Below are 16,836 nucleotides of genomic sequence, written 5' to 3'. Positions count from 1 at the left end.
ATGACAAACTTTCTTCCTCTCAGCTCTTATTGGTTTAGACCAATAAACCACTCAGAAATAAAATATGGGGGGGAAATGAAAATCAGAAAGACAAAGGACAAGCAGAAGGATATGGGTGTTTTGTAATAGTTTGTAGAATCCTTCCTACCAGAAGGATTCAAATGGAATTGAGATGGCCAAAAAATTCCTACTGTTAACTTTCATCTCTGCTTCCCTATTTCAACTGCTCTTCCCATGGCTCCCCGCACCTGCCAACATAAAGATAATTCTAAATGCATTTGCTACATTCTAGTAGAATAATTCACACATTACTCCTGAAAGAGCTTACAACTTCTCATGGCTATACTTAGGACCCTAGTATTAAATAATAAAGAACCAATATATTTTAATAATTTTAATTTCTTGGAATGTCATCCTTAAGACAACATTTAATTAACACTTTTCTAATGAAAGTAACATAAATGGTTTTCTAAGTTGATTCATAAAGAAGAGTGCTCAATCTCAAAACCGTACCTGATTGGATGGTTTGCATCTTTCAGTGTCCAAAAAACAACGTGTGCAGGAGGCTTCTTTGCAGTACTAATAGTAATTAGAGTGCTAAACACATTATTAACAACTGACTTATACTGAGCACACATAATGTGTCTGGTGCTCTTCCAGATGCTTTATATATGCTAGTTTTTTTTTTTTTCCTTGCGGTACGCGGGCCTCTCACTGTTGTGGCCTCTCCCGTTGCGGAGCACAGGCTCCGGACGCGCAGGCTCAGCGGCCATGGCTCACGGGCCCAGCTGCTCCGCGGCATGTGGGATCTTCCCGGACCGGGGCACGAACCCACGTCCCCTGCATCGGCAGGCCGACTCTCAACCACTGCACCACCAGGGAGGCCCCTATATATGCTAATTTAATTACTCCTTGCATCCATCTGTAAGTTCGATAGTATGATGCCCATTTTACAGATGAACAGTTGAAGCTCTAAGAGTAAGAAACATGCCCCAATCACTGAGCAAATAAGTGGATGGAATAGAATCTGAACTCAGGCAAACTAACTCCACAGCCCCCATTTTTAAGTCTTATACCATGTGGCTCAGTTCTTGGGGTGGCTGTGTGAATGCAATGAGGTTATATATATAAATATTTCCTATTATATAGATATCACTGTTCCAGGAAAACAGCATGTGACCAATAGCTGTTCATTTTTCTTCTCTTGCAATTTCATAGATTAAATAACTGAGGTTCAGAGGAGTCAAATCACTTGCCCCAAGATGGGTCACCTGGGAATAGAATCGCCAGGTCTTACTCCAGAATCTGCAAAGTTGCACTGCTTCTGTATGAATGCAGTAAGTCATCAGGAAGTCCGAAGACTGTAGGCACTTCCGAGATCATCCCCTCCACTTTTGCACCATCACTGCTATCAGGATTTATGCACTTTTGTGTACAATAATTACGTATTGAGTATTCAAACCCTTGAAGTTACACAGGGCCTTGTGACTGAATTCTGAATGTGTGTCTCTCTCAGGACAGACATAGGAAAATCTGTCACACATGACACTCTCTCTTTTTCCCCATCTGTCAGCCTGAGACAGAGGATTCAGCAGAAGGCTCAGAGGTTCTCAGGAATGACAGTCATGGGTTCAGAGGAGCCCAGATCTGTCCAACAATCAGGAACAGCCATCAACCAGGAACATCCATATTGGATCTGTGCAACTAAGAAACATTTTTTCAAGGGAAAAACACTAAAATTTTGGGTTGTGTCTGTTACAGCAGCTCTGTTACTCACTTAACTAATACACAATCACAAATGTAAAAAGCCACACAAAGTGTGAGGAAGTATACAACTCTTGGACAACTTGTGTCCCATCTAGTTTTTTAATATGGCTATAGCTGGATCTAGAGTAGAATGTCCTAGAATGATATTTCCCAACATTCTACATCCTATCTTTAAAAAGACTCCTGTGGATAGATACAAATCTAATTATGGAAATGCCATGCAATATAAGTGACGGCTTCTTTACATACATTTTTTTAATGAAGGTGTGGGTTCCGAATTACAAAACCAACCCTAGCCTTTTCACAGTCAATAGTCCATTTCCTGTTTTCGGAAAATAGAATTGCATTGGAAGGGTCGTTGGGGAAGTTATGAACTGTCTCGGCTTTCCATTTTATACAATAGAAATACTAGTCTCTGTTACAATTTGACTATGTGGGATGAATGAAATAGATAATATCCTTATAATAAACTTATATAAATATAAGATGCTAGCTCTGTCATCTAAAGATGTATGCTCACCATACAATGCCTTGAATTAAAACAAAAATGAACATTCTGAGAAAATTGAGCCCTAGAACTGTAGAAAAATGCAAATGATTGCCCATAGAATAAGGAAAGGAGCAATGCCATATTTGGCATTCATAGTAGTACAGAATTTACTTCAGAAATAAACTGCAACCCTTTGCTATGTGTAATATAGCCCTGGGATCAACTCCACACCCTTGTCCTCTGTTGGTACATTCCTACGAGGCAGGCCTTTAGAGAACCAGAACTTTTTCCATACTTCTAAATTTGAACAACTTTTACTCTCTGCCAGAGAGGTCTTTGGTTAAAAAGAGAGAGATTTCTTTTGTCAAATTCATCAAAACAACATTTAGAGGTTTCTAATGACATTCTAACTTGAAACACTGGAACTTGTGAGCAGATGTACTGATGAATCCAAACACTCATTGAGTGTGTGGGAGGGATTTACATGACAAGAGGAAATGCCAAGAGGTAAACTGAACATCACAGCACATTAAGGACTGTGTGAGCTGCTTTATAGATCATCTCATCTCACGTCTCCATTTAAATGCACTAAAATAGTTGTGACTCTCTCTATATTACAGATGAGGAAACCGAGGTCCCAGAGCTGGGTGGTGAAGGATAGAAGTTTTAAGTCAGGGTTGATTGATTCTACAACCTGTCATCTTTCTACATGACAAAGCATTCTCTGAAATTAGAAGAAAGATAAAAGTCAATAATAAAATAGATTTGAAAAAGAAATTAAAACCATTAGAAACTTCACTCTTCAAATGACAATGTATTACCAAATGTGTCTGAAACGTATGGTTTTAAGTTATACTAGATAGTAAATAGAATTACTTAATTCAATATGTCAGGGAGGAAGACATTTTCCTCTACCCTCTAGGTTCTTCTGGCTGGTCTAAGAATTAAATTGACGTGAGACAGATTAATATGAGAAAAATCAAACAGAAGTTTAATAACACGCATACATGGGAGAGACACAGGAAAATTGAGTAACTCACCAAAATGGCCCAAGCCCTCACCTTAAATGTCATCTTCAGCTAAAGACAAAAGAGGATGCAGGGGGTAGTGATTTAGGACTTCAAAGGGAATGAAGGCAATTCACATGGAGATGAAAAACAAATGTTTGGTAGATAAAAGTTTGCTGGGCCAGGCAGAGACAATGGGACACCAGAGGAATTTTAACAAACAGACTTTGCTAGGTTCCTCCCTGTCTACACACTGCTTCATACTATAGTTATCTGTGGTGATAGTTCCCTTCGTGGAACAGGTCTTCTATCTACATTCTTTTGCGCAGTTAAGAATGCCAAAGGTTTATCCTGAGTCTTTTGGTCCTTAAAAAATAATCAGCTTAAATTAATCCTTCTGCCAAAAAGACATAATTAGGGGTGGCAAATTTTGCTCCCCTGCAAATATAATTATCAAACACTTAAGTAAACATTGTAGAAAATGTTTTAAGATACCAAGGCTCTCTCTGTATCATATATATTATAATTAATGCAAAATATCTCACTTCTAGTTAGTGTTATTTTTTCCTAGGACCAGGATTTCAACATATACAGTGTTTTTAATATTTTCTTTCCTACCTTTTTTTTCCCTGAAATAAAGTACTTGTTTTTCTAAAGCATTCCTCAAAAATGAGAACATGACTCCGAAAGCAACTGTAATGGTGTCCATACTTGTTAAGCTATATTTTTCCCTAAACGTTCTTGCCAAGTTTCTCATACAATATATTTAATATCTTTCTCTTAGCTGGGGTAGAAATAAAATAATTTATTCATTGTCCTTTGAGGATTGTGCAATGGTAACAAAACCAATGATGCTGTCCACTTTATCATATATTACCATTATCTTATATCCTTTAGAACTATAATTACAGCTCATCTTAATTGCTACCATTTTCCAGATAAGGCACCTGAGTCAGAAAGGTTAAATAATTTGTCCGTGAAACTCTGCCAAGGGATAACTGAGCCGGGATTAAACTCAAAGATTCTGCACATCTGCACATTTATATCATGAGCAATGCATTCCATAAATTAGAATATTCTGACTGGGATTCCTCTGAGCCTCTCAAGCTTATATCCCACATCTTGTCATGCAATTCAAAAATATATGATATTCAGGAAAGAAGAAAATGGTCTTTATTTTTCCTCTCTTTCACAAAATACTACAAACTAAAGGAAATATTGCTTCTTTCCCATGAAATTTTAGAAAAAGTTCTGAAAGAACTTGACCTCTGAAGATGGAACCTACTAATTTGTTCTAAGTTTTCAGAGGAGCAACTGAAAACTCATTCGTCATTTGTAAACAATGACTAATGAAATACGTTAACGTAACCTAGGCAGATTGCGAAAAAAATGTCTCGTTGGGTGATTTGAGAAGGTAGTAATTGTTAGTCATTTATTTTACTATAGAAATTAATAAATCCCATTATGTTTCTCCCATTAACAAATAAGACTGAAGTTTTGTCCCTCACTTTGCTAAAACATGATCTACTCTAAAATCAGTATGTTATTAGAAGTATAACTTCCAGATTATACCCCATGTTCAAGTTCTCTGAACCTCAGTGACCCCTGTGCACTTGGCAAACATCAACTAATCTTCAGGACACTTCCACTGGGACCAAATATAACCTCCAGTTTTCTATCAACAGATTGTTCCCGGGAGAACCTGCAAAGAGATCAGATTCGGGATATGGGATGGAACACATGTTCCACTTCTCAGTTGACTAATGGCAAGTACGCAGGGGCTTCCTGGTCTCAAACAGTGAAAGGAGACAAAACAACACAGCATAACAGGTCAGGGGTCATGGTCATAGGACGAGGCTTCTAGACTGAGGGCAGCTGTCCACCCTGCACTGTGCATTGATTCATTAGGCACATCTCTGATTTCTCCAAGAATCACTATAGCACCATCACTCATGGCTGCCCTCTGCACATTCACCTGGAACAGTCCCAAAGTGCAAACGTGGACTCAAATATTTCTTGTCAACTATTCCAGATGCACTAACCTTCCCCACTCCTCACCAACGCTTCTAGATAAAGAGATAATAAATTCTTCTAAGAGGGATTCATAAACTCTCAGGCTATTTTTTTAAGTGAAGTTCACAAAGCGTTACATCAGCAAACACCAGAAAATATAGCCCTTCTTAACATGGCATGTCAGAATGCTTTTTAAACCTCCGAATCCACACACCACAACTTAATATATATTCAAAGCCCCAAACTCTCTGCAAGTTACACTCTCTTCAAGACACCCGTTCCCTCATCAAAGTCTTGCTGGGAGAAACAGACGTTTTTCATTTACTTTTGCTTCTTCCCTCTGCCCAGCAGCTCTCAGAGCAAGAAAACCAGTTACTGAAACTCTACTGCACCCAACTCAGGAACATTAAGACCCTAAACTTTGTGGCCTCGCCCGACTTCCTCAGCCTTGCCTTGCTTTGTCATTATGCCCAAGATGAAGGGGAAAAGGAGGAGAGTTGGTAGTGAGTACAGAGATAGCTGAAGATCCCTTTGGCATTTTCACCCTCCCTGCCAAGGAAGAATGGGTAGGAGCTAAGACTGCTGGTGCCCCAAACTGTTCTTGTTTCACCGAATATCAGTTCTCAAAGGAGAATGAGCTTTCTGACTATCCTGTATGTCTAATAATTGCTCATCGGTACTAGAATCCTACTACCAAAAACGTTACACGACCATAGCATATGACATGAATTTGATTCACAAGTGCCCATATTTCCTATCAGTGCCTGGAAAAAGTGGAGTTTGCTATTGCTTCAAAGTAATAATCCAAGAATCATGTTTATTTTTCTTAAAAAGAAAGAAAAAACAAAAGGTTATAACCAGCCCAAATACATTTTAGGAAAATTGACTTTAATCCAAATCACTGTCATCCCAAAACATATAAAAAATTTTGAGTTATTATTTGATGCTCCCAAAATGATTGCTAAAAACCTATAGTAGGATTTTTTAGAGAAAAAAAAAAACTGTATTTTTCTGAAGAGATAAACTAGTCAATAGTACCCCCTGGTGGCAATAGACGCTCATCTGCTTGGGAATCGGCTGTGGTTTTAAAATCTCCAAAGGGAAGATTTCATGACCTCTCCCGGTAAAACATTCCAGGATTTTACTCTCAGGTCTAATAAAAATACTTTACAAGACAGCATGCACCCATTTCCTCTAGTCAAACCTGCCTCTTTAGTTGAGATGAGAAACAGATTGTCTCTACCCTTTATTGCTGGCCTTTGTGTACATCGTTAGGGCCATGGAGAGGGAACCACAGCAAAATTGTGTGAAACGGGTCTGGTCAGAGGAACTCATCATGGCCAACCTACACATCCGTGCAGAGGACGACCCGCAGATACTAGGTCCACTGTTCAGAGCAGAGGGTGTAATTTAATGGGCCAGAATGTGCAAAGCAAAGATCTCCATCTGAAGACTGCTTCAAGGGTCCCTCACAGAACGTGAATCACTGCACCCTTGACCTCTGCACAGGGTCACTCCAACTGCGACTCTTCTCAGAGGCGATACTCAAAACGGGTTTTAATCAGGCATCTTCGAATAATAGTGTCTATTAATGTTTTTACTCTCTGCACTTCGATTATGATGGGACAGAACTAAAATTAAAGTTTGTTTTTTCTCTTTAAAGTCTAGCGTTATACCTTTTCTATCACTGAACTGAAGGCTATTTTACATTTTCCTCATTTAACTCTTTAAAAGTGAATAAACTTTTGATTTTTTATGTTATTCACTTTAGCACTTCCCAATGATCTTCGAAGTATAGACCAAGCTGATGTCTGCCCAGTACATTCTGCTCTCAGGTTGACATGAGAAGACTTTCTTTTTTCTGGTTTTTTTTTCCCACTAAATAATTACTATTTTATTATTATTGTTACCTCAGGTGATTAAGAATGTAGGCTTCTCGTGTATATCTCTAGAGAGCATTTGTTTTTATAATCCAGTCAGTGTAAAGATTAGCTTTACCCCATATTTTTCCAGGGGAGTGAAAAATTTTAAAAATGAGTTAAACATGATGTCTTATGTGTGATAAGGGAAGATGTAATTTGCCGAGACTCACTCGGGGACCTTTAATTTTTAAAAAACACAGTATAATAAATGTCAAATTCACATTTCATAATGATTTTTGATCTTATCGCTAAAAGGGAAAGGACAGATTCATGGAAAGTAGTATAATTAACACCCATTCCATAAGTGCATGTACCATGTTTTATGCTTACAGGTAGATAATATATGTTGTAAAAGAACAACCAATTGCATATTTTTGCTTAAAATCTCCTAAATTATATGTGGGCCATATATTCATTTTGTAGTTTTTTGATAATCATACTCGTCTTTAATCTTATGCAATAATGTCTGTAGTTAATGTATATTCAATCTATTTTAATCTAAAATGAGCAAATGAAAAAAAAGAGGGGAAGTCGATCAGAACACAACTTTCTCTTTCCTTTATTCATTCAAGGGTAGCCCAGCATTGCACTTAATGACTGTCAAAAGATTTCTAATCCAGATAAATGCAGTCATATTAACTTTGAAGGTCCTCTCCCCCCCTCTAGTGGTGAAAAGCAGTATAGAAAATTGACAGGATACCCATGAGATTGCAGCTGATAGTACAGGAAAGAACACTGCTTGGAGAGTGACTGGAGAGGATTCAAGTCCCACATCTGCCACTGACACCTACATGAACTTGAGAGTTCACTTGGCCTTGTGTTTTTCAGTTTTCTCATCAGACATAGAGTAATGATGATGGTTTGCAAAATTGTTGCGATGGTCACAATAGAAAATATCAAATGCATTTAGAAATCGATCAAACAAAATTAGATTTTTAAATTTACTTTTAAAGAAAATACAAGACACATAATATGTTTAGTTGATTGATTTGATCCTGTGGTGGACACTCAGGGCAGCTTCCATGGTCCCTCCCTCCTGGTACTTAGAGCACTGAGTAGAGAAACAGCCTTTACCGGGTGATCAAGCATCGTGCCCCCAGCAATGAAATAAACTGACATCACGCGTCAGGTTATCCTCTGAGAAGACCTCCACATGTCATCTTCTTGCTCAAAATGTTTAACTCAAATCTAATCACAAAGGAACAATCAGACACATCAAAACTGAGGGTTTTTCTGAAAGGAAAAAAAAAAATTCTGTTCTGGAGTCTGAAAACCTCAGTACCTTGGAATCAATGAGACTGAGAAGAATTCATAATTAAAAGAGATTTTTAAAAAGCTATGAGAACCAAATGTAATATAGGATCCTCAGTTGGATCCAGGATTGGGGAGGGGCATAGTACTGGGGCACTTGTAGAGGTTTGAAAATGGGCTTTATTTGAGACCGTAATATTGAACTATTCTAATTTATTGACTTCTTTCTTGCATGTGATTGTTTAGAAGAATGTCCTTGATCTTAGGACATACATGTTTAAATATCTGGAGTGGAAGTACCATGATTAAAATATATTTGTGTGTGTGTGATTAAAAGTATACAAATGTGCTAGCTTTCCAACTTTTCTGTCACTAGAAAATTTTTCAAAATTAAAAAACGTAAAAACAAACAAATGAATGCTCTTAGATGTTCTACCGATTGAAGATTTGTCGGGGTTAACAATTTCCTCTTTGTAATTGTAATTGTCCAGGGAAGAGCTTTCCTCTACAATACTGTCCACCTTCATCCGAGGCTTCTGTGACATGATCTCAGGTATTAAAGCTTGAATTATAAAGAAACAGCTCCTCTGCAAATTTCTGCCCTGGGTGGATAACTTTCCCTATTTGTAAAATGAGAATTATAAGAATAATCCTGTTTTGGGTACTGAATTCTCCAGGAACTTTATCATTAGTTCTTCACCCTTTTATAATTTTTCCTTCAAATTTTCTTCCCTCAACATTTGTTACTACTGTAATGCTATAAAATTGCTTGCATTTTTCTCCAAATTGTGTGGTTTCAAACCCCCTACTCCTCTGCAAATCTCTCCCAGTCTGTAAGGCTTTCCACCCTCTTTCATTAAAACATGAAGAAAATGTACCCACTTCTCCTTCTGTAAAATCATGCTTGACCACCTTCAAAGACATCCCTCAAAACTCAGTTAATCCCTCTATCTTCACTCACTCTCCTCTTAATTATACTAATTGCAAGTGTGTGTGTGTGTGTGTGTGTGTGTGTGTGTGTGTGTGTGCGCGTGTCCTTTACTGGGCTGAAATTCCCTTGAACACAAGGAGCTCTTATCAACTATTGAGCATCAGTCAGAACATCTGCTGCTGATCAAGTGGACAACGTACATTTGCTGAGTGAATGTATGAAAGCAATTTGCAAACTGTAAAGTGCTAATGCTAATTGCTGCCAAGTGGCAGTGGCAGTCACACACGTTAGTCATCAGCAATGACAGTTATACACAGTAGTTATTAGCATTCAGTTGGTGGTACAAGAGATGGCAGACTAAATAGAAGACATGGGACCCTGGCTGGATAATTTTGTGTGAAGTAGGATATTTAGAGCATGGAAGTCTTGGAAATGGATGGAGAAGGGAAAATGGCCAAACATTAACTTTATCCACACTGTCTTTTGGCCCAGACTCCAGGTGACTGTTTGCAGAGCTGTGAAATGTAAGGTTGTCAAATCACTGCTAGAAATATCTTCCAGTGAATCTTGTTTCTTTGGGTCCCGCCACTCCACCCAAAGCCCCTGGGAGCAGCTAGGAGGGAGAGCAAAGATGACGGACAGGATGAGGAGGGAAGAAAAGACATGATGTGTTCTACTCCTGACCTGGCGGGCCCCTTGGCCTCACTCCTCCAACTCATTTCTTTCCATCTCCGTGATGAATATTGAAATGGATCACGCCTGCTGGGACCCACTTCTAAAGGAGGTCGAGAAAGGTGAAGTGCTGCCCTCTACTGGCAGCTTCTGCAAATCTTCACACTCAGTTCATCACGTAGTCAATAAGTTGTGTTAAAACAGTCCCCCTCCTGCAACTCATTTTGACAAGACAGTACAACACAAAGGCAGACTTTCTTTAAATTCAATACACTGTAGTAGCAAATAGCTCTTTGTCACTGAGAGTTTTCACATCTTTTAAAATCTGTTTTTAACTGTTTGCCTTTGTGTTTCAATTTGGCTGCAGGAATAATTTTAGAAATTCTTTGTGCAGGTAAAAAGTGCTGAATCACCCAAAGGACAAGTTCTCATATGTTTAGGGCATCTGCCCAGTATATATGAGGCAAAACAATCGGAAAAACAAGAGAGAGAAAGCAAGAAATAAAAGAGTTCAACTTCAATAACCTTATGCAAAATTTTGTACAGAGAATACATGAAGTTAAGCAAAATATAGTAGACTATATATAGACTGTGATGTGTAGAGAAACAAAATTCATCACCCCAAAATGTCTCTTTGGCATGTGGATTATTTCAGGCTGAAAAAAATCAAGGCCCAGAAGACTCAGGATAAACCTTTGACCTTTCCCCTAACTGCCTAAAAGAATGTATGCAGAGAACCTGTTACAGGAAGGAAGCTATCGCCATAGATAACTATAGTATGAACCAGGTGGTAAACAGAGAAGAACCCAGTAAAGTCTGTTGAAATCTTCTCTGTGTCCCATTGTCTCTGCCTGGCCCGGCAAACATTTATTTATCAAACATTTGCTTTTCTATCTCCATATGAATTGCCTTCATCCCCTTTGAAGTCCCAAACCAGTACCCCCAACACCCTTGTTTATCTCTAGCTGAAGATATTTAAGGTGAGGGCTTGGGCCATTTTGGTGAGTTACTCAATTTTCCTGGGTGTCTCCCTCGTATACAATTTATTAAACTCTGATTTTCTCCTGTTACTCTATCTCATGTCCTTTTAATTCTTAGACCAGCCAGAAGAACCTAGAAGGATAGAGAAAAATGTCCTCCTCCCTGACAATATTGTGGTTTATAAAAAGAAATATACACGTGGTCTTTATCCCTGTTCCTGGCACGGAGCCCCTAAAACCCCTGGACTTTCCTGTGATGAGAGCAATAAAGGTGCCGTTAGTTAATTTAAGGCGGTTACCTTTGGACAGTACTTAAGATGGGGCCTGGCTGCCAGTAGAGCCAGTCCTATGATTAGAGGGTTGGCACTTTCAGTCCCATTCCCCAGCCTCCAAGGAGGGGAGATGGGATGAAGATTGAATTCTATCACCAATGGCCAATGATTTAGTCAATGATGCCTATGTAACTAAGCCTCCATTAAAACCCAAAAGAAGGGGGTTTGGTGAGCTTCCAGGTTGGTGAATACATGGAGATTCAGGGAGAATGTAGTGTGCTCGGAGGGCATAGTTGCTTCACACCCTTTCCTCATACCTTGCCCCACGTATCTCTTCCATCTGGCTGTTCCTGAGTTCTAACCTTTCATAATAAACTGGTGATCCAGTAAATAAAATGTTTCTCTGAGTTCTTTGAGCTGCTCTAGCAAATGAATTGAACCCAAGGAGAGAGTTGTGGGAACCTCTGGTTTATAGCTGGTTGGTATGAAGCACAGGTAATAACCTGGACTTTGATGTCTGAAGTGGGAGCAGTCTTGTGGGACTGAGCCCTGAACCTGTGGGACCTGACGCTCTCTCTGTGTAGACAGTGTCAGAATTGAGTTAAATTGTAGGACACCCAGCTGCAGCTGGAAAATTGCTAGGTGGTGTAGGGAAAAAAATCCCACACATCAGCATTTGAATTGATGAACACACATTACGGTTGGTGTCAGAAGTATAGATGTTATATAAATTTTACATTAATTTAAAAGATGAAATGTATACTGAACTATTCATGGAGGGAGGGCTTTATAATCCCTTCTGTTACAGATTTGAAAGCTTTTCATGTGCTCCAATCCCAGTTTATATCCTGTCCTAAATATACATTTGCATCATTCTGAGACAGGAAGGGGGCAGGGCACAACTGTTTAAAAGAATGATCTAGCCCGAGGACAGAACATAAACTGATTAGAACCAAATAGGTCCAAGATGGCGGACTAGTCGACTTCCACTAGACCCTGAGTCTTAGGATATGCCCATGGCAACACATCAGCACAGATAAATGACACACCCACTGGCACCACGTTCCAAGGCCAGCCATAAAGGTCAAAAAGTGGGCGGTGGCCCAATTCCTGGAAATCCCCACCCCTTCCTGAAATAGCTGGAATACTCCTCCCACTCATTAGCCTATGAAATGACCCACCCCTATAAAAACTGACAACCCCATACCTTGGGGCCTGTCTTCTTCCCAGATGGCCCACACTCTGTCTATGGAGTGTGTATCTCCTTGAATAAACCTTCTTTCTCTTTACTGTGTCTTGCTCTTGAATTCTTTCCTGCTGAAGCCAAGAACCCACACTTGGCGGCATCCCAGGAACTCACCTGAGACCTGGGACATGACCACCTTTTCCTGCCCCACCTTTCTTTCCAGCATAATTAGAGTTTATTTTTCTAAAGTGGTGCCCATGGTATGCTCTTTCTGCTTCTAGTAATAAAGCTGATTTTTTAAAAAGATCAATGTTTAAGAATGAGGTGAATATAGAGATTTCTCTTTCCGTGTGAGTTGCAGTCATGGTGTTTTTACTTCTCTCAGGGGCACTTGCATTTCAATCCTCTTCTCTAACATTTGTCTTTCAGTCTCCACCAGAAGGTAAAACTAGTTCATTAAATAGCTGGGGTGAGCATATGTGATGACTGTGTACAGAGCCACCTGTCAGGAACCCAAACAATTCTGCAAATTACTATAACAGTATTACAATGAGGTGCTTATCTATTTCCACGTGTAGCTTTAATTTATTCATTCAATATAGACTAAGACCACAGACATAGAGAACAGACTTGTCGTTGCCATGGGAGAGGGGTGGAAGAGGGATGGATTGGGAGTTTGGGATTAGCATGTGGAAACTGGTATATACAGAATGGATAAACAACAAGGTCCTGCTATACAGCACAGGGAACTCTATTCAATAACCTAAGATAAACCATATGGAATAACCATATATATATATAAAACTGAATCACTTTGCTGTATACCAGAAACTAACACAACATTGTAAATCAACTATACTCCAATAAAATAAATTAAAAAAAAAATACAGACTGGGCTTCCCTGGTGGCACAGTGGTTGAGAGTCCGCCTGCCGATGCAGGAGACGCGGGTTCGTGCCCCGGTCCGGGAAGATCCCACATGCCACGGAGCAGCTGGGCCCGTGAGCCATGGCCGTTGAGCCTGCACGTCCGGAGCCTGTGCTCCGCAACGGGAGAGGCCACAACAGTGAGAGGCCTGAGTACCGCAAAAAAAAAAAAAAAAAAAAATACAGACTAAGACTACTAGAGATTTCCAAGATGAAATATACATACCAGTTCTCAAAGAGCCTACAACCTAATGAAAACAATTGTACTCTGCATCTTTAGAATCAAAAGAGATGCTCCTTGGAAAAATAAAAAAGGGGTTCTCTGGTCAGATATATTCAAGAATCATGACATATGATATCCTCTTTGCAATTCCCAATGCCCATCTACAAACATTTGTTTTTTAGCAAAACAGTGGATAGCATCCCTCAGACAGTGCTGTCCTTTAATACAAAAATAAGGTTATTTACCATTGTGTATGGAAATTACAAAATACAGAGGAGAGATATGGAGAAATAAGATATGCTTGGAAAGGCTGGGACAGCCTCAAAGATGGAGAGCACACACTTGATCCCAGACTTGGAGGATGAGTCAGAGTTACCAGGAGCCCAGGACTAAGGAGGGTATTCCAAGGGCCAGATCATACAGGCTTTGAAATCCACACAAAGCAATTTACCTTCCATCCTGTAGGCAATGGGGAGACTTTACAGAATTCTGCATGGAAGCATCAACACGTGGTCACTCTAGTTGCTCTGGAGGATGGATCTGGCGACAGGGGACACTGGAGACTGGAGTTGGGGAAAAGGGAGAGAGACACTGTGCCTCTCATAAAACTGCAAGGTCATCTTGTAAGACAGTTTGGATCTGAGAAAAGCCACACCACGAAGCTGCTGGAGTGGCCCCAGGCTCACTTCCTCCTGCCCTCCTGTCCTGTGGCTTGTCTCGTTTCCCCCAATGCACCACGCTTTCTTAGAGGCGAGACAGTGCTCTTACTTCTTTACTCAACTAAAAAGTTTAACAAAAACAGCCTATATGTTGAATAAATGAATGACTGAAAATAGGCACCTACACTTAAACATTCTGGTTTAAACTGTGTTTTCGTATGAATTATCTCATTTCATATGGATGTAGAAATCAAAATACCTGGAAATTCCATGAAGCCCAGGACAGCCACCATTGGATGTAAGCGCTTCCCACATAAGGCTTCTTCAAGAGTTCCTGTTCCATTACTGGGGTTTATATCAGAGAAGTGACAGGAGAGACTGTGTTCCTTCCTAGGTTGTATCCTGAATGGCAAGTGACTTTGGCTCTGCTGGCTTCTCCTGAAAGGCCTCTCCCCACTTTCATATGCAAAATTGACTGATACCTTTTGTTCCTTCAAATAACCTCCTCATTTTCTGGAAAGGAAGTCATTATATGCAACATTCCACATACTATCCCTGTCAAAATAGCTGACAACCAGGGATTATTAACTAGCTCTAATGCAGCATTTACTTTAGAAAACAAAGGCTTTGAAGTGACAGTATGGTTGTTTCTCCACCCCTCCCCCCCCTTTAAAGTGTCTGCTCATTGGATGGATGTAAAAGCCCAGAAGCCAGATGAATCTCGCTGAATGCATTTTTGGTCTTTTGTGTGTTGTTGGTTAAATCTACAGGAGTAGTCTAGATGCTGGGGTTCAGGAGTGCATGTTTGGGAAGGGGATGTATTTTCTTTTCAGAATGCGAAAAGAGTTAGATGTACTCAAGTGTTGAGATTCTCAAGTGTGCACGCACGTGCACGCTGGCACAGGAACGCACACGCACACACCTGCCTGGCTGAGCTCTCACAACACCAGCCCGTGGTCCACAAAAGAATGATGCAACTGAGTGACAGTGAGCTTCCTTCCAGGAGTTACAGTCCCAACCCCGTCTCACCTTTGGAGATCTGGCCTTAGGTGGTGCCTTGTTCAGCTGAAGTCTGAATTGAATTTGCCCCTCTGCTATGTAGCTTTTAATCTAGAAAAGTTATAAGGCGAGACCCAGAAAGTCAAAGAATGAGCAAATAAATGGATGAAAGAAAATGAAGGAAGGTGGGTTTTACAAAGAGAGCAAATTCAGAGAGACAGTTATTTATGGTAGAAAATAAAGCAGAAGTTTAGTGGCTAGAACCTCCTGGACTTACACCTCATGTCCATACAGCCACTTCCTAGCTATAAACCTTCAACAGGTAACAGGTTCTCCAGCCTCAATTTTCTCATGAGTAAACTGGGGATAATATTGCCTACTTCATAAGCATATCGTGAGAATAAAATTATATGATATGGCATTCTGGACACCGTGCCAAGCACATAATAAGCCCTCAATGAAAACCATTTTAGAAATCTGCTTTATTGGGGAAGGTGCTTTCCACCTGAAGGCTAATGTTTACTTGCAGCACAGAATAAAGAACAAAGATTTGCCCAGCAGGTGAGCTGGGTGGAGAAACTGAAATTCTCTAGAACTCTCTGAGTGAGGCACTCACAGTGTGGCTGTACTTACTATTCTGAGTCAAGTGTAGTCTAACTCTGAACCAATATTAATATAATGTAAACATTTCTTGCTAATCCACACTAACTTAAGTTAGAGGTAAATTTACCCACTGGTTAGGGAGACTGCTCTTTTCAGGAATGAATCTTAAGCCATGTGTGTTAAACATGTTAATCTCAAACAAAACCAAGAAGGAATTCTTCCATTCAGCCAAACTATCTCTGTTCCTTCACTTTTCAGTCTTCAAAATAGGGATGATGATCCCCTTTTTCGAGGCGTAGTCTGGATTTAGAGAAATACAATACGCAGAAAATGTCACAAATCCTATTGAAAACATCTGCATCTATTCATAAATAATATATAACACTCAGAGATCACTGGCTGTGATACTAGCTCCCCACACACAAAAGTATAGAAAGGTGCATTTAAGTTAGACACCTTAAAATTACAAAACTAAAGTAATGAAAAATGTCCAAAACAAATATCATACAAAAAGTCTGTCCTGGTTTTCTATAAGCATTATGCTTATTATCCCAAACAGCATATCATCTCTGACATAAAGCAGTTTTAATTCAATCCTTTCTAAAATCTAAATACAGATTGCAAAGCTCACTTTAGACACTAGGTGGCGCCACGTATCCGCCCAATGTTACATTATTTTCCCCAAACTAGGTTGGTCAGCCCATATAGGGCCTGACCTGCATTTTAACAGTTGGAGCCTGTGATGGGGAAGCCTTCTAAAATGCGATGTCTGCTAATAACTGGCAGCAGAATACAAGCATAGCATTTAGTTCTCAAATGGAGTTATCAATCTGTAAAGCTTTAACACTCCTTCAATTGCTCTCTATGTGTACAACTCAAACAAGACCTACAGTTATAAATTCATAATTTGTCCTCTAGACTTGAAGCCAAAGTTTC

At 39.7% G+C, this 16,836-nt stretch overlaps 1 protein-coding gene and 1 long non-coding RNA gene across 3 annotated transcripts in view; both read right to left on the bottom strand.

The window, feature by feature from the left end:
- The window catches only part of NYAP2 (neuronal tyrosine-phosphorylated phosphoinositide-3-kinase adaptor 2), a 265,204-nt gene that overhangs the window by 20,635 nt on the left and 227,733 nt on the right, over nt 1-16,836 (bottom strand). The gene's annotated exons all lie outside the window — the stretch shown is intronic.
- Nucleotides 13,819-14,680, bottom strand: LOC125964934 (uncharacterized). Its single transcript, XR_007478250.1, has 3 exons — nt 14,558-14,680; nt 14,091-14,202; nt 13,819-13,857 (listed from the first exon to the last, which is right to left on the bottom strand). It is a non-coding gene; the product is annotated as an uncharacterized LOC125964934 (long non-coding RNA).

Source organism: Orcinus orca, chromosome 7 (assembly GCF_937001465.1).
Source record: "Orcinus orca chromosome 7, mOrcOrc1.1, whole genome shotgun sequence".
NCBI lineage: Eukaryota > Metazoa > Chordata > Mammalia > Artiodactyla > Delphinidae > Orcinus > Orcinus orca.
This window is presented reverse-complemented; position numbering and strand designations above follow the sequence as displayed.